This window comes from Cervus elaphus, chromosome 33 (genome assembly GCF_910594005.1).
Source record: "Cervus elaphus chromosome 33, mCerEla1.1, whole genome shotgun sequence".
In the NCBI taxonomy this organism is placed as follows: Eukaryota; Metazoa; Chordata; class Mammalia; order Artiodactyla; family Cervidae; genus Cervus; species Cervus elaphus.
Genome location: NC_057847.1, coordinates 22,232,030 through 22,257,354, shown reverse-complemented (window position 1 = coordinate 22,257,354; position 25,325 = coordinate 22,232,030). Strand labels below are relative to the sequence as shown.

Sequence of the window (25,325 nt, the reverse complement as noted above, 5' to 3'; positions counted from 1 at the left end):
ATGCCAGTCTAAGTTTTCAAAATATTGTGATACACAGACTGGAAAACCTGCCTTTATATTATTTCATGTCAGCTGTCCATTTCACCCATATCCCCAAATGGATGGGTATAGTGCCCTCACAGCTTACTTGATCATTAATCAATAAGACATGTAGGAGACTTGCCCCCTGCTATTTAAAACCTATTTTTCAAATAATAAAACAAGGAATTCCCTGACAGTTCAGTGGTTAGGACTGCGTTTTCACTGCCGAGGGTCCAGGAACTAAGATCCCACAAGCTGCACAGCTGCCAATAACTAACTAAATAAATAAAATAATACAACGGAGATACTATGGAATAGATTGAAAGCATACAAGTGTGCTTAGGGTAAAACATGAGATTTAGGGTGTGATAGTCCCTCCACCCTCCCTAACAGCTTATGGTTCTCTGCTCCTAGAGGTTCCCTTAAAATGTTTGAGCATTTCTTTAGGCTAACTACTCTGTGTGTGCTCCCTCATCTCCTTTCACACTTTATTTTCTTATATATGGGATTTACCTTTTTTTTTTTTTAAGAGAGAGAGCAATTTCAGTAGAGTTTCTATCAATAGAATCCAGATGAAAGGGGTGAAAATGTGATGGTCAAGTGAAGGTCAGCACCCCAGTTATCCCCTTGAGGAGAATTTCTTCATAGGGAAGGAGTTAAGGTGAAACGGACACGTCATAGGGTCCAGCATCTATTATTTTTTGATAGGAGGATATGAGAACGATGTTTGAGTGGAAGATGCTAAACCAAAAAGTGAGATTGGAGAGTCCAGAGAAATTGTGCGACAATGAGTGTATATGATGTTTCATAGCAAAACAAGGTGTTTTTTGTTTTTTGTGTTTCCTTTTAATCAGCACAGAGAACGGTGAAATGCCATCAGAATGGCCTCTGTGAGTAGCAATATCTTAAATTTTTAAAGGCATCGCTACCCTCCATCCAGTCCGGAACCCCAGAGAGCCCACAAAGCACTCCAGCGCTGCTTCTGCAGTAGCTCCTGCGACAATCCGTGTGCTCGGGATTTTTTTCTCCTGAAGATGGTGATGACAGTAATGTCTTGAGATACTTCAGATATTTCCTCAGTCATCCATCTACAGAAGAAATCACCCCGTCCTCCCTAGCATATTTGCCTTTAGGTTAAGCTGCCCTGGCACAGGCTGGGAACGGTTTAAGAGCAGAAGAATGTCAGAGGGTGGGAAGGGTCCTAATGAGGTGTTTCTCCGGGCCTGAGAACTTTTTGCTCGCCAGTGTCAGGGACGGCTGGGAGCAGGCAAACCCAGTCCCGTCTGTTTACTGATCACCTGAATGAAGGCCCGAGACGGGCTGGGCATCGTCTCCGGGGAGGTGACCCGGCTGCCGTTCTCTTCCGAATCCGCTCTCCCACGGTGCTCGAGCGGCTGCTCTCCGGGCCCCGAGGGCTGGGGCCAGCTGGCCCACCTCCGCTGGCTGGAGCTAGGGCGAACCGGGTCGTTTCTACGGCGCTCAGGCCCGGGTTTGCCGGGTCAGGGGCTCCACGGCTGTGGTCTCTGGACAGCAGGGGTCTTCCCACCGGGGCCGGCCGGGGGTGAGCCCAGGCAGTGAGGCCCCGCGCGTCCCGAGGCTCGGCGCGCCCAGCCCGCGGCTCTCCGGGAGGCTCGGAGAAGGTGTCCAGCAGGTCCGGCGAGCGGCGGTTCCAGTCGAGCTCCGCCAGCCAGCGGGAGCCGGGGGCGGGGAGCCGGGAGCGCCGCCCCGCCAGCGCGCCCCGCCCGTGGGAGAGGAGGGGCTGCGGCGCCGCGGACCACTGGAGGCGCAGCGCCGCCGCCGCCGCCGCCGCTGTGGGTGCCGGAGACCGCGGCTCCACGCAGGCGGCGCCCGCGCCTCGGCTCCCCGGCCGGCCCGCGCGCCCGTCCGCCGGGGCCGTCTCCCGCCTCCCGTCGCTGCCACCGCACCATCGGCGGCACCGCTGCTCGTCTTCCCGGTAGGTCTCCTAGCTGCGGAGCGGCCACCCGGAGCCGCACGACGGTGCCCGCACCGCGGCCCGGGGGCATTGTGCGCGGCCGGAGGGCCGAGGACCCTCAGGGACGCGCGGCCGGGCAGCCTGGCTTTGGGCCCCCGAGGCATCGTAGCCTTCCGGGGGTTCCCCTGGCTGGAGAGCGGGAGGTGGCGGTGACAATCCCGCCCCGCGGCCGTGGTGGGAGGGGGCGTCTGGGTCAGGGTCCCCGCTCCCCGCCCTCCCCTCCCCCTCGTGGTGGGGAATTCCGGGCGCCCGGCTCTCCCGCCCGCATCCCCCAGCGCTCCCCGGGCCCCCCGCGCCCCGGCTGCTGGGTTGGAAGCTGGGGCAGGGACAGGGACTGATGTAATTGTCGGCGGAGAACCGAACCCGCGCGCCCGCGCCAGCTCCAGCTGACGCCTACGCCGCACCTTTCTGGGAAGCTGGGGAGCCGAGAGGAACGGCTGGGGAAGTTGTGCATTGGGTTTTATTGTGCGCGTGCACTGCGGACTGCCCTCTCGGGGCACCCCTGCCCACCCGCTGCTAGGTCCCCTGCAGCCTTCCCTGCAGCCTTCGTTCACACCCCCGGCCGGGCCCGAGCCTGCCTTCCCTGGTTCAGACCGGGACAGGGTTTGCATTGCAGTCAAGACGTGCTTCCCCTGCATCCAGCCGGGAGCTGCCCGCAAAACGTGTGGCCAGAGATGCTGGGGAGGAAGGGATGGGAGACCTGGGGAGGAAGCCGGCTAGAAGTAATGACACCAGCACATTTTTTTTTTTTTTTTTTTAAAGCCTCTGCTGAATACAGATATATCTGCATGACATCTTTTGAGCTGTTTTTGAAAGTTATGGCCAGATACTGATTTTGTAGCAGTTCTGTTACATACCTGAAGTCTCTAAACATAGAGACTTAAAGCTGGGGAGAGCATTACATAATGGACGAGAAGCAACTGACGGGAAACTAAGTGAACCCACAGGGGTGCCAGATTATTTCTTTCTCCCGGATGCAAAGTCCTATAGGCTTTTTCTCTATACGAATTTCCATTTTTAAATCCCTGGACTAGTTTTAGTAAATTGTGATCCCCCCCACCCCCCATACCAATTTTTTTTTTTCTTGACTATCTTTTCTTAAATTTAAAAATTGTATGCTAACGGATAGTTGTATTTCACAGAGATGATTAGCAAATATAGTCTATCTCCAAAAGTAAAAAAATTTAATAGGCCATCTTAATATCATTAACTTTATTTTCCTCTTGTAGTATTTTTTCCACCCTCCCTCCTCCCTTTTTTGTTTTTTGGAAGCATTTCTACAGTGTTAGGTACTGCGACCTCGCAATGTTGATATTCCTATCCAATGCTACAGCATTGCAGATACAAAGACTAATAATAAATGAAGCAGAAGACCTCGCAGTAACTCAGAGTGAGCAGAGTTCCCAAGGTCGAAGGGAAGCTGCAGTGTAACTGGGCTATAATCACCTATAGAGAATGTGTATGCACAGCCCTCCTTGGCTTATAAGGAAGGCCCTGATAGGTGGACTGTTACTCCTGTCATTCTTTTACCCAGAATGTCATGTGTTTCCCCCTAAAAATAACATTGTTTTTTTTTTCCTCCAAGTAGAAACACAGCATTTTGAAATTAAAATCTTTGCTTTTAGAAAGCCTAAAAAATCCAGGGTTTGCCCGTATTTTCAGTTTTGATGTTGATAGCTCAATTATACAATCAGTGGATGAATTCCTTTTGGGATATCTTAGTTTCAGATTATGATGATTTATCAGTTGTCTCTTGGCTCTAGTAAAATGTGATTCTGTTAGACTTTTACAGAATTGCTTAAAATAAGTTTTCTTGTCCTTAGATTGCTTTAACCTTGTGTTAGTTAACTTTATTCCAAGAAGAAAGGTAAAGTCCGTCCAAGATGAAATTTTTGTTGTTGGATATCTGTAGCATTGTTGAAGAATTGTATAGAATTATACATAATTCTATAATTGTAGAATTACGTTAATGCATAAGTAGATAGAAGTTTGTGGTCCTCTATGGAAGGATAAAGCACGAATTCTCAAAAGAAGATATTTTTGGTTGTTGTTTTTAATAGCAGAGCTTAAGTAATAATTATAATACCTTTTTTTAGTTTGTTTTTAATATTGAGAAAAAGGTGTCATGTACTATGTTGATGTGTGAGACTTTTTTTCCTTATTCAACATTATGTCACTATGATTCATCTATGTTGTATGTAGCTGTAGTTCATTGACTTACACTGCTGTACAATATTCCATCATGTATCTGTAACAAAATGTTTCCCTGCTCTCCTACCACTAGCCCCCCCCCCTTTCTTTTTTCATTTTTAAGAAGATTGCAGAATTCTGCTTTGCTTGTTCATATTTCCTGGGGCACACGGGCAGGTGTTTCCCTTGGGTGAATACCAAGGTATAGAATTGTTGATTGTGTAGGATGTGTGAATATTCAGCTTACAGAAATTGCCAAATTATTTTCCAAAATTGTACTAACTTACAGAAAAGCCAGGGAAACACGCAAACACAAATAATCAAATACAAACAAGCATACGTGTATGTGTGTGTGTTAAATTGCTTTCCCTTGGCATGGTGATTTGGAGAACATCTTGCTGGTAGTTCCAAAAGCAGTTGAATGACAATGTGGCAACATCTTTAAGACAGAAAGAGAGAAGAAAGAAAGACCTCCCAAGGGAAAAACCTTGTTGCTTACCAATAAAGACAGAAGTTGTCAAAAAAGAAGCTCATAAGAGAATAAAGGACTATAAACCTCTATTATTCAGGGATGGTTGTCTACATCCCCTGCTTCAGCTATACATTCCTTATACCCCCTGAATAGATATATTCAATGATTTGAAATTCAGAGTAAACTTAGTAGCTTTGATCAAGAAAATGAACTAAAGTTCATTTTAGGGATAACTGACATGATGTACGTTACTTCTGATACTGACATGATGTCAGTTACTGAACTTGGTGGTCTGCCCTTCTAGTGTTGTTCTGAGTCTCCATGAGCTTTGGAGGTAGTTCTGTATCCATTCCTGGGCTTCCCAGGTGGTGCTAGTGGTAAAGAACCTGTCTGCCAAGGTAGGGAACCCAAGAGATGTGGGTTCATTTCCTGGGTAGAGAAGATCTCCTGGAGGAGGGCATGGCAACCTATTCCAGTATTCTTGCCTGGAGAATCCCCTGGACAGAGGAGCCTGGCAGACTATGGTCCATAGGTTCACAAAGAGTTGGATGTGACTGAAGCTACTTAGCACACACGCACACTATATCCATCCATTTGATTACCATACCCTTGGCCGGTCATTCCTATGGGTCTCATGTGGCAGTGATATGAACACACTGCATGTTCTTCTTCATTCAGTCTGCGTTTACTGAACACCTAGTATGTGCCAGATGCCTTGTTAAGTGCTGGGTCAAAAACATGCCTGCCCTTAAGGATCTACTCAAAACAGCATCTACCAGAAACAAATCACTGTTGAATATGTATGCATTTGTGTGGGGTGGATCTGGCTTTGGTTTTAGAATTTGCATGAAGTGTCTATTTTTTCTTTTGTTCCCTAAACTTTTTCCAGATTTATGTTTAGACCTCCTTGAGTTAAGAGTGCTTTGGGGGAAAAAAATGCAGTTCTTGCAAAGAACAGTTACTTTAAATATGGTTTTATTGATTTCTTAAAAACAGAAGCTTTAAAAGGACTTATTCATGGTTAAGTCCTATTGTCATGAAGACACATGTTATCAAGTAGGAGAAAGACAGAGATCAGTGAAGGGATAGTTGGATGGTTGAACTCAAATTTGTTGGGAATGGAAAATGACAGTGTTGAATTGGTTTTTAAAGAGAAAAATAGAAAATAGACAAAGATGAATGGTTATTAAGAGATCCAACTTGAGTATTACAGGAATCTCAAGAGTATATTGAATCTTGATGGTTTCAAGACGAAGTTCCTAGTGGATTATGTGAAATGTTTTCTTGTAAGTGGGTATTCACTTTCATTGTGTTTTTATGAATGTAGTTTTTATTAAAATATAGTATAAAACAATGCTAAATATCTGTAAAAGGATAATGTTAATAGAGTGATGAATTATGAGAAGCAGAAATGTCCGAAGACTCTTTCTTGCAGTGGTTTTGCAGATTACTTGAAAGTAAAAACTACCCCAGGTGAGAGAATTCCAATGGATAGATCCAGTGTCTCAGAAAATCTATATAGTAAGTTGACAAAGGACAGAGCTACTCCAAGGAGGCCACTCCAACTAGTTTTATATCCAAGACTATCTAAGGGATAACTGGGCTAGAGAGAACATTAAGTATGTCACTTAACCCATAAAATAAGCTTAAGTAAATAAAAAAAATAAGCTTAAGTACATAAAAATAAGCTTAAATAGGTAAAAATAATTAAGTAAAATATTGGCAGATTATCATTTAATATAATATCATTTAATATCACCAGCATTATGACTGAGTACAAAGAATTCATGATTAATATACAAACGTTATCTTCTCCTTTAGAGATGATGGGTTGTATGTTTTTCTATTCAATAAAACCTAGAGGTCAATTCATAAAATGTATGAAGAAGGTACCCAGACACTGAAAATATTTATATTTGCTTCATGTGCTGATTCTTGAATGATCTTTATATTAGATAAGGTGTTAGAGGGCTTCCCTGTTGACTCAGATGGTAAAAATTTGCCTGCAGTGCCGGAGACCTGGGTTTGATCCCTGGGTCAGGAAGATCTCCTGGAGAAGGAAATGGCAACCCACTCCAGTATTCTTGCCTGGAGAATCCCATGGATAGAGGAGCCTCACGGGCTACAGTCCTTGGGGTTGCAAAGAGTCAGACACAACTGAGCAACACACACACACACACACACACACACAAGGTGTTAGAGGTGTTCAGTCCAGTCCAGTCGCTCAGTCGTGTCCAACTCTTCGTGACCTCATGGACCGCAGCACGCCAAGCCTCCCTGTCCATCACCAATTCCCAGAGTTTACTCAAACTCATGTCCATTGAGTTGGTGATGCCATCCAGCCATCTCATCCTCTGTCGTCCCCTTCTCCTCCCACCCTTAATCTTTCCCAGCATCAGGGTCTTCTTAAATGAGTCAGCTCTTCACATCAGGTGCCCAAAGTATTGGAGTTTCAGCTTCAACATCAGTCCTTCCAACGAATATTCAGGACTGATTTCTTTAGGATGAACTGGTTGGATCTCTTTGCAGTCCAAGGGACTCTCAAGAGTCTTCTCCAATACCACAGTTCAAAAGCATCAATTCTTCGGTGCTCAGCTTTCTTTATAGTCCAACTCTCACATCCATGCATGACTACTGGAAAAACCATAGCCTTGACTAGATGGACCTTTGTTGACAAAGTAATGTCTCTGCTTTTTAATATGCTGTCTAGGATGGTCGTAACTTTCCTTCCAAGGAGTAAGCGTCTTTTGATTTCATGGCTGCAATCACCATCTGCAGTGATTTTGGAGCCCCCCAAAATAAAGTCTGCCATTGTTTCCACTGTTTTCCCATCTATTTGCCATGAAGAGAGAGGGGCTTAAAAAATCTTTTATTCCAATTCCAACCTCTCCCATTTTCCAAGTAGAAAAACTGAGGCCCTGAGACTTGCCCAGTGAGGTGCCAGCTCTATTAGAAGATAGTGTGCCAAATAATTTACTTCTGTTGGTGGTAACAGGAACACTAAATTATCGGTAGGTGACTAACGAGATGAATCAATAGCAACGTCTACAGTGGGTTTGAAGCTTTTTTTTCTGTCATTTTCTTTGAGTGGTTGGTATAGGAAGTGAAATCAAACTTTTATTCCAAAGTTTTTCTTCGATTTTTAGAGAAAAGTCTTCATTTTTGAGGGTGTGATGAGGGATTAAGTAAATATCATTATTTAAAACTTTCGATGTTTGCTATTTTGATACCCATAGCCTTGACTTTTAACTCAATGGACAGGAAAGGATGGGGAAATTAAAGTACCTTGTGCTTCTCTTGTCTTGTGTCCTTCTCTTTCCATGAGCTAATATGAGACAAAAGAAAAGTGTAGAGAGAATTGTCCGGAATAGGACATCAGCTCTTACTTTTTTACCTTGCATCTTATTGAGGCAATTCTTACTGTAACTCTTGAGACAGACCTATCCACCTTTTGAAAAGTGTGGAAGTAGAAGGGAGAACAACAGCAGTATATTTTTAGAATCTTTTTTTTTCAAAAGTCAAATCTAAAATAAACGTGGCCTCAATTTCCAGCAATAGCTTTGTTTCACAGCTCCTAAACCAGTGCTTAAGTTTTATCATAAATTTGAAGTTACCTTGGTATATTTTTATACGTAATACAATGTTGCTACAAGTAACATACTATGATCAGCTACTATAGCTTAAAGAATAAAGTATCTAAAAGAACATTGCAATTAAAAAATTTTTGTTACATGTCATCTCTGGAGATAAAGAGGAAAGTCTGATTTATTTTAAATTAAGATAACATTTTTGCTTTTTGTTTGTCTCTAGCAGCTAGACAAGCTTTTGCATATTCACACCCCATCAGGCAACAATCTGAACAGTTTTTGTGGTATAATTTCCCTAAAATAGAAAAAGTAGCACAATTTGAATGGCATGTTGATTATGAAAAGCCATTAATGAAATTCTTTTTGATCTCAATAAACTTCAAATTGAGCAAGAACTATAAAAAGAGTATGATCTCCAAGGTAGGTCAAGCAAATGTAGGAAACTTTAGTAAGAAATCAGGAAAAAGAAGAGATCAAATTCTATAGAAACTCAGTAAAATGGAACAGGAAGGTCATGGAAGGAAGTAGATGGATATATTATATCCCAGCTTGTCTTCCAGTTTTATTTCAAAAAATGTCAACAGAAGAAATAAACATGTAAATCTAAAGAGATGGTCTATTGTAGATGATGGGCTTCCCTGATAGCCCAGTTGGTAGAGAATCTGCCTGCAGTGCAGGAGACGCAGTTCAATTTCTGGGTCGGGAAGATTCACTGGAGAAGGGATAGGCTACTCACTCCAGTATTCTTGGGCTTCCTTTGTGGCTCAGCTGGTAAAGAATCTGCCTGCAATGCAGGAGACCTGGGTTCAATCCCTGGGTTGGGAAGATCCTCTGGAGAAGGGAAAGGCTCCAGTATTCTGGCCCGGAGAATTCCATGGACTGTATAGTCCATGAGGTCGCAAAGAGTCAGACACGTCTGAGTGACTTTCACTTCACTTCACTTCACTGTAGAAGATGTCTATTTCTACACTTAAAAATAAGTTTTTAAACATCTTAAAGAAAAAAAAGAAGGCATAAGATGGAAATTGATAAATTCATTTAAGAAAAGGTACTATGTATAAGAGGAAAGAGAAAACATCATCACACCAGGAAGAAACTATTTTTAACATTGTCATAGACTAGGGTTTACTTATTAATATCCAAAGAGCTCCTATGTATCAATGAGAAAAATGACTGTTAATCTAATAGAAAGGGGGGCAAAGGAAATGAAGAAACAGTTCACAAAAAAGGAGTTACTAGTGGCACTTACAAATATAAAATTATGCTCAACTCATATGAGAAATGCAATTTGAAACTACTTAACCTGTTAAATTGGCAAAGATCTTATTGTTTGTTAATTCCTGGGGGTGGCAGGGCTTCACAGAAACTGACAGGCTCATACACTGTTAGTAGGGGTACAAAATGGCACAGCATCTGTGGATAGCAATTTGGCAACATTGCCAAAATTAAGAAGCCACCTGTCTTCTCATCCCAGGAAATCTAAGAGATTTTTCTACAGATGTATTTGCTCATTGCAAAATGAATTTCACCAAGACATCCACTGTGGCATTGTCTGTAACACCAAACAAAGATTTAGAGAGCAAGAGATCCATCAATACGGGATTGGTTAAATAGGGAGCAGAAACAAGACCCAGTTCAGTTCAGTTCAGTTCAGTTGCTCCGTCGTGTCCGACTCTCTGCGACCCCATGAATCGCAGCACAAGGCCTCCCTGTCCATCACCAACTCCCAGAGTTTACCCAAAGTGATGTCCATCGAGTCGGTCATGCCATCCAGCTATCGGGGAGCTGTTATAAAACTGACATGGAATGATCTATATTTGTGGAGTGATTCTGTATTTGCTGATGTGGAATGATCTCTAAGATGTAAGAAGGGAACAAATCAAGGTGCAGAGCAGTTTGTGGTCCTTAATGTTAAATCTGTGTTTATAAATATGTGTTTATGTGTGTGACTCTGGAGACTGCCCCTTGAAGGTGACACAATGAACTAGTAACAGTGATTGGCTCTGAGGAAGAGAACTGGGTGGTTGGCGTGGGAATGAGAAGGACACTTATTTAGTATACTGTTTAAGTATACCTCTACTACTATATGAACTCTTAAATATCTGAACATATTATGTATTCAAGCTGAGATAATTTTTAAATTTCTCGAGGATCCCTTGTGTTGATCAAGAATGTTGAGTAGTTGTAACCAATAGCGTTCGTTTCCTCCTTTGGGTCCTATTCTGTGTTGATATAGGAACATGATAGTTGTCATAAAGACTCACCCTCACTACTACCCTGATAGGCTAAAGTTCAAAGAGGAGGGAAACTGGCAATGGTTGCCCTTTGGGACAGAGTTGGCACACCTTGGTTCTCTGCAGTTGCCCTGCCCTCGCCACTGTGCCCTAGCTAACAGGTCTTCCTGGAAAGGAGATGCAAGGGAGTTGATTAGGACCAGGGTGCAGATGAGAGTTCAGGGGGAACAGACATCAAAGAAGGTGGTGGCAGAAGCCTGAGGCTGGTAGAACACAGAGAGATGGAAGTCATAGCCATCCTAACTTTATAAGATGCAGCTTACAGTGATAAAATGGAGAGAAAGTCATTTTATAGGTCACAGTCTTGAGTCCTCTGCTACCCTTGAGGTTTGGTATGGTGTCCAGGAATATGCATTTTTTAAAAGTGTCCATTCTGGGAATCACTGTCTCTTCCACCTTCCTTGTTTTATAGCTAAGATGATTCCATTCAGCCCTTGCAAAAACCATTTCATGGAATATTTTTCTAATGACTTCTGAAACCATTTATGATATTCTACTCTTAAACTCATGCATTCATAGGGTCATGGTTTCATCTTGTCTTTACCCTCCTTATGCCCAACAAAGGGGTATCTAATACTAAGCTTTAGAATAGTAAGAAGGAGAAAGATGAGGAAACAGTTGAATGGTTAGTGGGTCATAACTTTGGGAAGAGTAATTATGTGCGGACATGGATTTTAAAAGCAGTAATGTGAATAACTATGAGTTATACTGAAGAAAAGGAAAAACTTGGTAACTACCAGAGGTCTTGTACTGCAAAATAATTTTCCTTAAAAGAAATGAAAATAGTTTTAATTATCATCAGTAATACATGTTTATGAGAAGTTAATAGACACAGCCTTCATTTGGAATTGGTCATTTTAAATCAGGAATGACACCAAATACACAGTGGGGAAATGTTACATCAGTATTTTTCTTTTAACCTTTAGAAGTTAGGATTAAATATGTATCCTGATAAATGAATCAACTAAATACAGGCATTACTTTTCTCTGTGGAAGTTCTGATAGTTTAGTAGCTATGGTCTTTTTCAAGTTTTTTTTAGAAACTAGGAGGAATAGGCAGCAGCCTCGAAGTGGCGTACCATGAGAAGAATTGGCTGTCAGAGCAGGGTGATTTGAAGAGCAGAGAATGATAGAGGTGAGTGGGGAGAGGTCAGAGAGGCTCTTTATCACAGAAGAGGAAGTGGCATACCTTGAGAAGAATTGGCTTTCAGAGTAGGGTGATTTGAAGAGCAGAGAATGATAGAGGTGAGTGGGGAGAGGTCAGAGAAACTCTATCACAGGAGAGGAGGCACTGGCCGGCTCTTTGGGGCATGTGTGTCAGTATCTAGAAGATTTCTTACGTAACTATCCAGGGCTATTGAAATTTCAGGATGCATTTGATCCTTAATCTGTGTATCTAATGTGTCTAATTTCCAGTGGGAGTTTAGGAGCAGGTTTAGTTTGACATGAATGAACGTTTACATTTCTATAAGAGATTCAGTAGCATATGTTAAATAAAATACACGTAAACATGGCATTGTGCTTCTTCTTGCCAGACATTCAACTTTTTTCCCCCCTTATTGTTTCACTGTTTGAAAATGGCCTGCTATCTTGTGGTGCTTTTTATCACAGTAACCACTTTGGAGAAGCAGAATATGTTTGACAGGAAGAGCCCTGGGCTAGGTATTAATGTCATAGATCCCCAAGTTCTGTTCCCAGCTTCTCCACTTGTTAAGCATCTGACCCTGGGCCAGTAACACCTGGTAGCTTCATCTGATAAATGACAGCAAAACAGTGGTTGTTGGAGTGACCACATTTCCAATTAGTATATGAAAACACTTAGAGAACTATTAAGTGTTATGAAGACAAAGTACAATTATTAATCGCACCTTAATTTCCCATTTACCTAAAATCCAAATAACCAGAAGACCAAAATAACTATAGTTTTTCCCTAGACTTCTCCAGTGATAACTGATTTAATGCCAACCTGCCCTGTGTCCCTGTAAATTCAGAGGTGACTTGGAAATCAAATACCAACTACAGTTATATTCAGCAGGTATTTGTTGCTTTTTTTTAATTGGTTCTTTGAAAATTAGTTGATTATATGTGGAAAGACAAAGTAGAAAAATCCCAATTTCTGACCGATCTGGGGTAAAGCGGTCATCAGTCACAAGGTCAGCCCACCTCTGGGTCCTTGGCTGGATGCTGTGCTTCCCCTTCGCGATAGGGGCCTTTTGTTCCCTCGCAGCCTCCGTCGTGCGGCCATTTTGCCCGGGATGCTCTCTTCCCTTTTTGAACCCTGCCAGGCAGTCATAGTTCCTTGCAGCCCAGTGGCTTATTCTCTCCCCGGTCCATTCTGCGGCTGCATTTGGTTGCCTTCTTGTATGTTTTGCTTTCCCAAGTTAGAAGGGCACCCCTTTTTTAGGGCCGGAGCTCTTTCTCATTCCTTTCTGTCTTCAAAGCTCCTTAGGTGTCCACTCTGTGGGACATTTGGTTGCTTCACACTTCCCTGCTTCGCAACTCTGTGTTTTTCTAACATGATCAAGGAGAGAAGTGTTTCCAAAAAGTGACACCCCCATTAATTATGAACTCCCCTCCTAATTTTAAACCTCCTTTTTTTTCAGATCAGAAATCTCTCTAGAATGTTTTCTATACTTCACTTTAAAAAAATTGCACATGGAGACCCCCCACCCCCAACAACCAACAACCGAGTCCGATAAAATGACAGTAGTAGCTCTAGACTGAGTGTACATTTAGAAGTTTTTTGTTTATTTTTTGGCTGTGCTCGGTCTTTGATGCTGCAAAGGCTTTTCTCTGTATTTGGGGTGCGGGCTTCACATTGCAGCGGCTTCTCTTGTTGAATAACAGGGGCTCCAGGGAGAGAGGGGTTAAGTAGTTGTGTGCATGGGCTTAGTTGGCCCGGGGGTTTGTGGAGTCTTCCTGGACCAGAGATTGAACCTGCGTGTCCTGCGTTGGCAGGCAGATTCTTAACCACTGGGCCACCAGGGACGTCCCCCCTACAAGTGTGTGTTATTGTTCTCCTCTTTAATACAGAGGACTTTGGCTGTGGGGCTGCATGAATTGCTCCTTTACCAAATAACCCTAGAAATCTTCTTCTACTTTGACTTTGAACTGACTGTCTCCACTCCTCCCCCAGATCTTTGCTTTCTCCTTCCATTAACAGTCAGCTTTCTGATACTTGTGGGTGCTGCCCTTCCAGGAGATGAGTCTGTCTTCTGACATGTGGGAAATACTGAAGTAATTTTTTTTTTAGTCACATCTTTGAAGTAGTAAGTAGGGAATGCTTCTTACCCCTTATTTTTCCAAAGTTGTTTTTCTTTAGCTCGGGTTCATTTTCCAGATAGAGCAAGATAGTTAAGATGGCATGAAGTCTTTCTCAGTGCTAGTTAGACCTGGATTTTAGACTTTGTTTTTAGATTATGGATGGGTTTATAGTTGCTGTGAATATTGGCAGTGAGTTATCATTCTCACCTTCTCTAATCTTAACAGGATGGTTAATTTATTTGACAAGATATTTGTGCTTAGAAATCAGAAAAGGTCCCTGCTGTCCTAGAACTGACATAATAATAGAGACAGTCAGTGAAAGTACATTGCTGTTCTAAATGGCACTATGAACTATGAGGACAATAAAAGTGACCAATGGGGCAAGAGCATTTGGTGGTGATGGTGGCGGTGGCGGTGGTGGGTGTATTAGTTTCCTAGGGCTGCCATAACAAAGTACCATGAATTGGCTGGTTTAAAACAATAGAGGTACTTTTTCTCAGTGCTGGAGTCTAAAAGTCCGGAATCAAGATGGCTCCTTCCTTGCCTCTTCCACCTTCTGGCAGCCCCAGGAATTCCCTGGTTTGTGTTAGTAAGCATTCCTTGCTTACTAAGTATAACCAGTCTCTGCCTCCTTCTTTACATGGCCTTCTTTGTGTCTCTGTCTCTGTGGGTCTCTCCTTTATATAAGGACACCAGTCATAATGGATTAAGAGTCATCCCTACACTAGTAAGACCTCATCTTAGTTAACTGCCTTTCTACAACCCTATTAACAATTAAGGTCACATTCTTAAGTTTTTGGGGGGTTAGGACTTAAGTGTATTTCTTTTGGGGACACAATTCAGCCCTAAACAGTGGGCATCTTTGGGTGGACTGATCAAGCAAAGCCTTGCTAGGTGTTAACATTTGAACTGAGCCTGAATGATGGGAAGGGGCAGACTGTGGAAAAGTCTACAGCAGATCCTTTCCTGGTAGAGGGAACAGCAAGTGCAAGGACCTGGGGAGTGAGCCTGTTGGAGTGGAAGGTATGTACATTAGGTTTTACACTCCTAAAGGAGCAAAAAATGTCTAGTTTGGGGAGGTTACTTTTAAGACAAAGGAATTTTACTTTTGAGCACTCTTGGATATTTTAACTTTTGGTCAGGCAAAGACTGAAACAGTTTTTCTTAAAAAAAAATTAACTGCTGAGAAATCAGGCCTTCCAGCAGTAGCTAATCACATATTAAGAATTTTGTTGATTAGAAGTTCACTTTGCATTTTAATAGTATAATTCTCTATCACTATATTTGGGTTTATTAACCTAAAAGCTTTAAGTATTGCAACATCTGAGAATTAAGCAGACTTGTGATAGTGGAGATTATTTTCTAGTGGTAGGAAATTAATTAAGGCTAAATATTCTTTAAAAACCTGACATCATAAATTAAATTGTCATTTTCAGCAAGATTGTAACATTATTGTGGTTGTCCTATGTGACACCTATGCTAAGTAGCATTAGTGTGATTTTTGATACATATTTATGAAAATCTTAGTTTTTGAACTTAAATACAGAATCTAGAAAAATCTATATGGAAATGTAAATTTCCCAAGACACTCAAGAAAGTTCCACATGGGTTGATAATACTATTAAGCATTCAAAAGTAGGATAAAGTAACTTAAAATACTGTAACATTTAATGCAGAGTTGACATTATGAAGTATGCATCAGTACATTGTATATGTGTACTTTTAGCCAGAACTGGGGCTTCCCTGGTGGCTCAGATGGTAAAGAATCCGCTTGCAAAGCAGGCGACCTGGGTTCAATCCCTAGGTCGTGAAGATTCCCTGGAAAAGGAAATGGCAACCCCCCTCCAGTATTCTTGCCTGGAAAATCCCTTGAACAGAGGAGCCTGGCGGGATGCAGTCCATGGGGTCTCAGAGTCGGACATGACTGAGTGACTAAAGACTTACTCTTCACTTGGTGTAGTTAATACAGATATATTTGTTTATATTACAGAAAAAATATATTACTTATGAATAACAAGTTTCTATAAAAAGTTATAAATGAGTTTTAAAATGCTTATGTAAAATAGATTTTTATGGTGAATGACTATTTAGATAAAGTTCAGGATTACAAGTCTAGACTGGAGTGAAGATCACCTGGGTTTAAATCCCAACTTTGTTTTGTGCAGCTGTGTGACTTTGAATAAATCATGCGATTTTGAATAAATCGTATGATTTTGTATAAATCATTTAACTCTTCTCTGCCCTAGTTAACTCACTTGTAGAAGGGGAAATATAAAAATAATACCTAACTCAAAGCATTGTTGAAAGGATACAATTAGTGCATATACATTTCGTAGAAAGGGCACATATAAGTGCTCTGTGTTAGCTGTTATTATTTTTAGCATGTTAATTGAAAATTAGATATATTAATATTCATTAATTAGAAAGCTCATTGTGTAAAATGTAAATACAGTCGGTGTCTCTTATGCCTTCTTGTACATCAAAAGTTAATTTGAGAGAGATAAGAAAATTGTCAACAGAATTTGCAAGGCTCTGTTAAAATGTTAATAATGTTAAAAGTATTTTATATGCTTACTCATTTAGTTACTTATAGCAATGACTATGTTCAAGAGACTTTGTTAGGTCTTAAGGGAGAAGGAAAGATGATTAAGCTGTTGATCCTGCTTTCAAGAACCTGCCTATCCAATGGGGGAGATAAGACATAATTTAGTATAACATGAAATGTAATGAGGTAAGTGTCATGCCAAGAATGTGATTTCGTACTATCAGTATCTCTGGAGGCTGGGAAGCATCTGAGGAGGTCTTGTGGATAAGAGGAGCATGGACAAAAATGTAGGAATGATGACATCATTAAGGGATGGGAAGAATAGGAGAAATCTGAGGTAGAGAAGGAATAGTTTGATAAATAGGCAGAAGACCAAGACTTGTGTCCCTAAGTCAAGAGAGGAAAGAATTTCTAGGAAGAGAAATGGGCTGTCACAGATACTATAGAAAATTTATTTAAGAAGAGTGAAAATTGAAGAAAAATCATGGAAAACATTCCCTCCTCATCTTCCTTGGGGCCAGAGAGACTTTGTCGGGGATTCATTGGCTTTTCTTGACAAAATAGCATGAAATAGCAGAATTTCTAGGACATGACATATAACTGAAAAAACATCACATCAGTTAAGGTATAGTCTGTTTGATGTGATTCAAACATAGTGAAATTTCTGGGAGGTTCTAATTTCTAACTCCTTAAAGAACACTTTTAAGACTACCTAGCGTTCATTTAGCGTTTTTTTTTTTTTTTTTTTGGTCTGCCGTACATTGAAACATTCAAGATAATCATCCTCTCCTTTAAAGCCTTTCAGCTGCAGGTATTATTACTTCCGTTTTACAGATATGCAAGCCATGATCCAAAGAGGAGGTGACCAGCTCACAGTCCTTCCATCTATGATAAGCGACCAACCTGGAATCAAACCCAGCCTGCTTGGCCCCAGAGCCTGAACTCTTCACTAATTTTAGCTAATGATTGTTTAGTAATCTCAAGGCATTTTGATGAAGAGTTAAGACCAACATTTACTGGTGACCAGCCACCTTGGCCTCCTTGCTGTTCTTTAAATAAAGCTGGGTTATTCCCACTTGTGGGCCTGTGCACTTGCTCTTTTCTTTCTTTAGAACTCTTTCCACCTCTTTGCCTGACAGGCTTCTCCTCACCTTTCAGCTCTAATGGCAGAGGAGCCTTCCCCAGCACTCTGGTCAAAGATGTCCATCATCCCTGGTGCATGATCGTCTGAGAACAGGTCCCTCCTTGGCTGTTTACCTGCTATTGTTTGCCTCCTAATATTCAGTGTCTAGCTTAGGTGCTGCTCTATTTCCAGGCCCCAGTTCATATTTTAGTAAATATTTGTGGAATGAATGACTGCATAATATCTCAAAGCTACAGGATTTCAAGTAATTGGTGAGATTTTTTTGGTTTATGGAGATGTTAGAAGTATCAATTAATATCAGTGATTATTTCTTTTCTATTTAACTACATGTCTTCTTTCAATAACTTTGAATTGAAAACTGGGTGATATTTTAAAGAAAAGTCCTAAAAAGTTCTTATGTGTTGAAAGTGATACAAGCTCATTGTAGGACAACTTGCAAACTCAGAAAAGTATATTGTAAAGTCAGTATATTTTACCTGAAGGTAAATTTTAATATTCAGGTATATTCTTTTAATTCTTTACAAATTGTTTTCTTTCCTCAGCAGTGTATCATGAGTATTTCTTGTGTCATTCAGGATTCTCCTAAACTTCATTTTTAAAATAGAATTTCATTTTTGGAGCAGTTTTAGGTTCAGGGCAAAATTGAGCAGAGCACAGAGATTTCCCATGTACCCCCTTTCTCCAAACAAGCCAAGCCCCCACCATCAACACCCCCCTCCTGCCTCCAGAATGGTGCATTTGTTATAGTCGACATACCTATATTGATTGACATATCATCATCACCCAGAGTCCATAATTTACATTATGGTTTGCCCTTGGTGTTGTACATTCCACAGGTTTGATAAATAGATAATAATGTGTATGCACCATTATAGTATTGTACAGAGTACTTTTTCTGCCTTCAAAATCATCTGTGCTCTGCCTATTCATCCCTCCCTCCCCCCAACCCCTGGCAACCACTAATCTTTTTACAGTCCCCCTAGCTAAATTTAATTTTTAATACATGCAGAATATTCCATTTTATGCACATGCCATACTTAATACTACCTAGGCAGTGAGGTATTATAAATAACTTGATGAATGGCCTTGTGTAGAGATCTTTGTGTACAACTCCAGTTATCTCCTAGAGTGGCTAGATTAAGGGAAATGAACCTTTTAAGGCATTTGTTACATATCCCCTGACAGTCTAACCCTTCAGATTGTTTTTAAAAACCATTTTTTGCTAAGAATGTATGGGAAAGCTTAGTAAAAAAAAATTGTCTAAGCATGGTGAAAATGTAGACACAATAATAATAGCTGATGTATATGCAATTTATATGTATCAGGTGTTGTTTTAAGCACTTTATTTGAATTAACTCATTTAGTATTCACAGTAAGTGCTATCATGAGTACTAATATTAGCTCCATTTTAGAGCTGAGAAAAATGAGGTGCAGAAGGTTAAGAAATTTGCCCAAGTGATTTCCTTAATTGTAATATAGGGATATTATTGAGACCTAAGTTTTAAGTTGTTGTGTTGAGTGTTCTGTGCTCTTCTGGCCCATAGAAAAACTAACCGAGGGTGGGATGATCTGAGAGAACAGCATCGAAACATGTATATTATCAAGTGTGAAACAGATCGCCAGTCCAGGTTGGATGCATGAGACAGTGCTTGGGGCTGGTGCACTGGGAAGACCCAGAGGGATGGGATGGGGAGGGAGGTGGGAAGGGGGTTCAGGATGGGGAATACATGTAAATCCATGGCTGATTCATGTCAATGTATGGCAAAAACCACTACAATATTGTAAAGTAATTAGCCTCCAACGAATAAAAATAATTGGGGAAAAAAAAAGAAAAACTAACTGATTGTCACCAGTAATTTTAGGGAATCATCCCTGTTACAGAAGTGATGATCAAAGACATGAGAACTAAAATGATCATAGAGAATATATTAGCTCTTCGTTTTTCAATAAATATTCAAACAGAAAGTTTCTTTCAAATTCAACTTTGTCTAAATAACTCAACATTTACTATATCATTGCTGTTTGTGCTGTGTGTGACTACTATTGAGTGATAGCTTATGAATTTTTTTTTTATTTTCTGAGAGGAAATTGGCTGTAGCATATGTATATTGGATGCTTTGGATTTTTAACACTGGTTTGGTTGTCTTCAGCATATAAATACTATTTAGCACATAGAAAAATACAACTAAAATTAGTAATCCTGATTGATGATTAAAAGAAGCATTAACATAAAACCCAGTTTCCTAAACTCAAAGGGAAGCTTCCATGTGTCAGTATGTAAAAGCAACATGTCAGTTTTTGACTTTACTATGGAAATACTGGGCTGGAAGAATCACAAGCTGAAATCAAGATTGCTGGGAGAAATATCAATAACCTGATATGCAGCTGACACCACCCTAAGTGAAGAGGAACTAAAAAAAGCCTTTTGATGAAGTTAAAAGAGGAAAGTGAAAAAAACTGGCTTAAAACCCAACATTCAAAAACTAAGATCATGGAATCCAGTCCTGTCACTTCATGGCAGATAAATGAGGGAAACATGGAAACAGTGACAGATTTTATTTTCTTGGGCTCCAAAATCACTGTGGATGGTGACTATAGCCATGAAATTAAAAGAGGCTTGCTCCTTGGAAGAAAAGCTATGACAAACCTAGACAGCATATTAAAAAGTAGAGACATCACTTTGCCAACAAAGGTCTGAGTAGTCAAAGCTATGGTTTTTCCAGTAGTCATGTATGGATGTGAGAGATGGACAATAAAGAAGGCTGAGCATGGAAAAATTGATGCTTTCGAACTGTGGTGCTGGAGAACACTCTTAGAGTCTCTTGGACTGCAAGGAGATCAAACCAGTCCATCCTAAAGGAAATCAGTCCTGAATATTCATTGTAAGAACTGATGCTGAAGCTGAAGCTGTAATACTTTGGCCCCCTGATGTGAAGAGCCAACTCATTGGAGAAGACACGACTCATTGAAGAAGACCCTGATGCTGGGAAAGATTGAGGACATGGATAAAGGGGATGACAGAGGATGCGATGGTAGGATGGCATCATCAACTCAATGAACATGAGTTTGAGCAAACTCCTGGAAGTTTGTGAAGGACAGGGAAGTGTGGTGTGCTGCAGTACGGGGTCACAAAGAGTTGGACACGACTGAGCAACTAAACAGCAAAGGAAATTCTGCTTTAAACAAATACAAATCAACATTCTTTTCCTTCCTCTCTGCTGTTTCCCCCAAACCCCAATCATTACCCCTTCCACACATTTAATCTCTCTGTTAATTTGTTCCTGAGGATGCTTATATATTTGCTGCTAAGTTTTTCTGAGTCTTTTTAGAGGATAGACTGATTTTACTGCCAAGATTTGAGGCTCCATCCTATGGTTCCCTGGCTCACAGAGATATTGAGTCTTCAACCTTTAGTCTTTGAGTGACTTGTCAGATGTCAGGGTGAGCCTTGATGGGACTGATAACTCTTATGGTTGTTTTTTATTTTCACTTGTTAAATCTCCCAAACTAATGCTATTAAAGGGCTTTTCATAAGCCCTTTTTCCTTTTAACTTCCACATCACATTGTCTTGTACATAGTGGGCATTCAGTAAGTTGTTGAATATGTAATTTTTTACTAATTGATTCATATAAAATTACACTGTACATTATTTGCTATTATACATGCTAATTGTAAGTTTATTTAGTTTTTATTTATACACAATTATTTCAAAGCAGTGAAGGAAAAACCTGTAGTTTTTCCTTTAAACTTTAGGAGAAAACACGTATTCTGATAGAGCACCGCTGTACTTCTATTCTTAAATGTCTATTATGGGTTAGCTAACTGACAATTATTTGCTTCACTATTTAAGAAGTATTTTTAAAAAGTACCTTGAGAAGAATGCCCAATTATCCTTTATGAGCAGGATAATGTGAAGTAACATAATGTTAAATAACAGTTTAGAGATTACATTTTTCAAAGCCAGGAATAAAGTAAACAAAAGCTAAAATGCATTTCCTTAAGTTGGAGATACTAGCACTTTTTAGTTGATTTCTTTTTGGTTTCAAACACGCCATTTGACTTTTCTCTTCAGAGCAATAGCTTATGAGTTAAATACAAGCAAGGTTCTTTTCTTCAGTCACTTTAACAACTACCCACAAATCATAAGATAACTTTCTTCATTTCTCTTCTCTGGCATAGATGGATGACTATACTAAAACACGAAATTAGTAATCTCTTTTGGAGGATGGTGGTAGAAAGTTATCCCTGACCAATTAACCCATATGTCTGCTCCCAGGTTTTAGTTTAAATATGTAACTCAGATGATAATATTGCATTGAAAAGTGCTTCAGAACCTAAAGTACTTTCTTCTTGCTGAGATTGAGATTTCTGTTGAGTGAGTGACTGGGGAGTTGAGAGTGTTAGAGAGAGAGAAGTTGAAGGGATAGCCTGTGATTAACTAGATCAGGTAAGGAGGGAGTCAGAGATGAAGGTTGATGAGATGGGGAGAAAAAAATGTTGCAGAAGCCTTAAGGTTTCTATGGTTTGACAATGGCTGTGATGGCCTTAACGAAATAAGGGAGCATGTACTTAGTCTTGGATGATGACAATGAAAGTGACGTTGGCGAAGGAAGGTCCCCAGAATTTTACCTGATCTTCTAGTGAATCCTGGCTCTCTGGTAACAGTTCCAGGTGGATCATAGACCTGAGAAAGATGAAACAAAAATGTTCTAGAAAAAGTGAGCAGAGATTTTAAAAAATAAAACATAAAGAGTGTTCATCATTAAGGGGTCACGTATTAAAGTTCTTGTCATTGAAAACTCTGGCAGAGAGCAAAATAGCAGGCAACAGAGTTGAGGATGTCTCCAGTACATATATCCAAATCCTTTTTAGGTCAGTTTTGCTTAGACGAATGAGAAGTTGCATGTCATTATTTATTGAAACACTAAAATGTTTTATTCTTTCTATCAGAAATTCATTAACAAACACCATGGCTTTGTATATTTCCAGAATTGTTTGTCTAATCCTCTTAAGGGCATTATACCACTAAGCAGCACAGCTAAGTGTTTGATCAGTTTTAATTAGAACGATCATTTGTCACACTTTAGAAGCGTTTGGCTCTTGGCTCTAGAAGTATCAAGGCTGGGCAAAGAAGTATTAATTCTGCCATCTTTTAAGGTTGCATTTCAAACTGTTAAAGTTGGTCACAATTGAGTCAGTGTATAACGTTCAACTATACAAGCCTATTCAATATGCTGGTTAATCAGATTATGCATCTATTTTTTCCACAGTATATGAAAGTCAGGTGATTAGGCTTTCTCTTATTGACTGTTTTAAGGAAATCAGCATTTATTTTTTGTCCTATTAAGAATTAAAGTTAGTAGCTCAGTTGTGTCCTACTTTTTGCGATCCCAGGAACTGTAGCCCACCATGCTCTTCTATCCATGGAATTCTCCAGGCAAGAGTACTAGAGTGGGTTGTCATTTCCTTCTCCAGGGGATCTTCCTGACCAGGAAGATTGAACACAGGTCTCCTGCATTACAGGCAGATTCTTTACCCTTTGAGCCACCAGGGAAGTCCATAGTGTTTTTCAATAGGTAGAATGAGACAAAAGAGGATTGAGGATTCTTGTATTCTTATGTAGGTTAAAAAGCTATTGCACATTTTGTCAACACAAAGGAATGGAAGAACTTGCAGACTGTGTAATATTCAGTGGTCAGAGATTACCAAGTAAGATGTTGCAAAGAGACTGGGTCCAAAGCTGCCTGCGAAAATCAGTGTCGCTGCTTGACAGTTTTATGGTAGACCAATGGGACAGAAAGAGCATAAAACCATGAGACCACAGTAGTATAGCCTATATTCTTAGTGATGTTGTTATTTCTCCTCTGTTTTCAAGGTGAGGAAAGAGTTAGAAAATTTGATTCATGTTGAATCGCTTGCAAAAGGATTTAATTTAGTTATCAAAGGCTTTAGTACCTCTTTACCAACCCTCTCTTTTAGGAGTTGGGTTTTTAAATGAGAATATACTGTAACTCAGGGGTCCCCAGCCTACCTCTGGAATCTAATACCTGATGGTCTGAGGTGGAGCTGATGTCATAATAATAAAAATAAAGTGTACAATAAGTGTCATGCACTTGAATCATTCTGAAACCATCCTCATCCCCCCACCCTCGGTCCATGGAAAAATTGTCTTCCACAAAATTGGTCCCTGGTGCCAAAAAGGTTGTAGGACCACTGGTCTGACTGGTAGGCTCCTACGTATAAAGGTGGTACTGAGTAGGTGCCTCTGTGTGTGGGGGGTTATACTGAGGTGGTGTATTAGTTGCCTGTGGCTGCTATAACAAATCACCACAAACTTTGCAGCTTGAAACAACACAAATTTATTCTCTCATCGTTCTGTAGACCAGCAGTTCAGGCTGAACTCATGGGGTCGGTAGGACCACTGCCCCTCCGGAAGCCCCAGGGGAGAATCCATTGCTTGTCTCTTCCAGCTTCCGGTCTGCCAGCATTCTCTGTTGGTCCTTGGCTTGTGGCCTCACCTCTCCAAATCTGTTTTATCTCTACTTGCTCTTTCTTCTGTGTCTGTCTTCTGTTTGTGTCAGAACCCTCTCTGCCTCTCTCTCGTTAGGTGACATTTAATTGCATTTAGGGCCCTTTTGGCACGGTGGTAAAGAATCCACCTGCCAATGCAGGAGCCACAAGAGACTCGGGTTTGATCACTGGATCGAGAAGATCCCTTGGAGAAGACATTCCAGTGTTCTTGCCTAGAAAGTTTCATGGATAGAGAATCCTAGCAGGCTGCAGTCCATGGGGTTACAGAGTCAGACATGACTGAGTGACAGTACCCACAGATAATCCAGGATAAGCGTTCCTTCTTAAGATCCTTAACTTAATTGTATGTTTTTTGGGGTTTCTTTTTTTTTTTCTTTGTATATAAGGCAGTAGTTTCTCTTTGGCCATATAAGGTAGCATTCACAAGTTCTGGGGATTAGGAAGTGAATATATCTTCGGGTGGCCATTTTTCAGCCTACCACAGTTGGTTTTTCCAGCTGTGAGTACACCTGCCTTCAGGAGATGCCTGTAGAGGTACATTGGTGAACATCTGGATGCCATGAGTATGCAGGGGAAGTCACCTGTAAGAAACCCAGGTATGGTGGGCTGGGGTTATAGCTCCTGGGTGTGTGAGGAGGGAGAAAGATGGAGGTGGAGTGAGTATTTTGAAAGAATGTTGAGGAAAGATACCAAATGTTCAGAGACCTTTCTAAAGCTCTGTAGTAAATGGTTTGAGATAGTCATGGCTTTCAGCTAATATTGAGGATATTTTTTTCTTTCAGCTATTTGATGATCAACAAGTAATAGAATTGTGGAGATTGAGTTTGGAGACCTTGTATATATCAAAGTGATGATTAGCACAGTTTTTTTAGAAATGAAACATTGTCCAGTAGAATGCTTTCAGTATCATTGCTCATTATTTGGTCTTATCCGTTTTTGTTTTTATCACACTCTTTAAAAAATGTTCAAGCACTTTAAAAATTGTTCTAAGTACTTTTAACATGATTAATTAGCTTTACATTTATTGTACTTTATTACTGTTTGCTTATCTACATTTAAAAATTCATAATAACTGTAGGAGATGAATGTGATCTCCTTACAGACTCATCTGTAAAGAAATTAAGACATTGAGAAGTAAAGTAACTTGCTCATGGTCATGCAGTTAATAGTGTATTACCAGGTTTGAACTCAGAGTTTATACTCTTGTTTGTCAGGATTTGGCAGGCTCTTTATTTAGAGTAGAATGGTAGTTACTTTAGGCTTTGCAGGCCATGAAGTCTGTT

At 40.5% G+C, this 25,325-nt stretch overlaps 1 protein-coding gene across 2 annotated transcripts in view; it reads left to right on the top strand.

The window, feature by feature from the left end:
• Positions 1-1,857: 1,857 nt before the first annotated feature.
• The window catches only part of OSBPL6 (oxysterol binding protein like 6), a 203,675-nt gene continuing 180,207 nt past the window's right edge, over positions 1,858-25,325 (top strand). Inside the window, exon 1 of one of the 2 annotated variants that reach the window (XM_043894089.1) lies at positions 1,858-1,975. The gene's annotated coding sequence lies outside the window, so the exon portion shown is untranslated. The remainder of the gene's footprint in view (positions 1,976-25,325) is intronic. The other variant, XM_043894090.1, reaches the window with a different exon arrangement.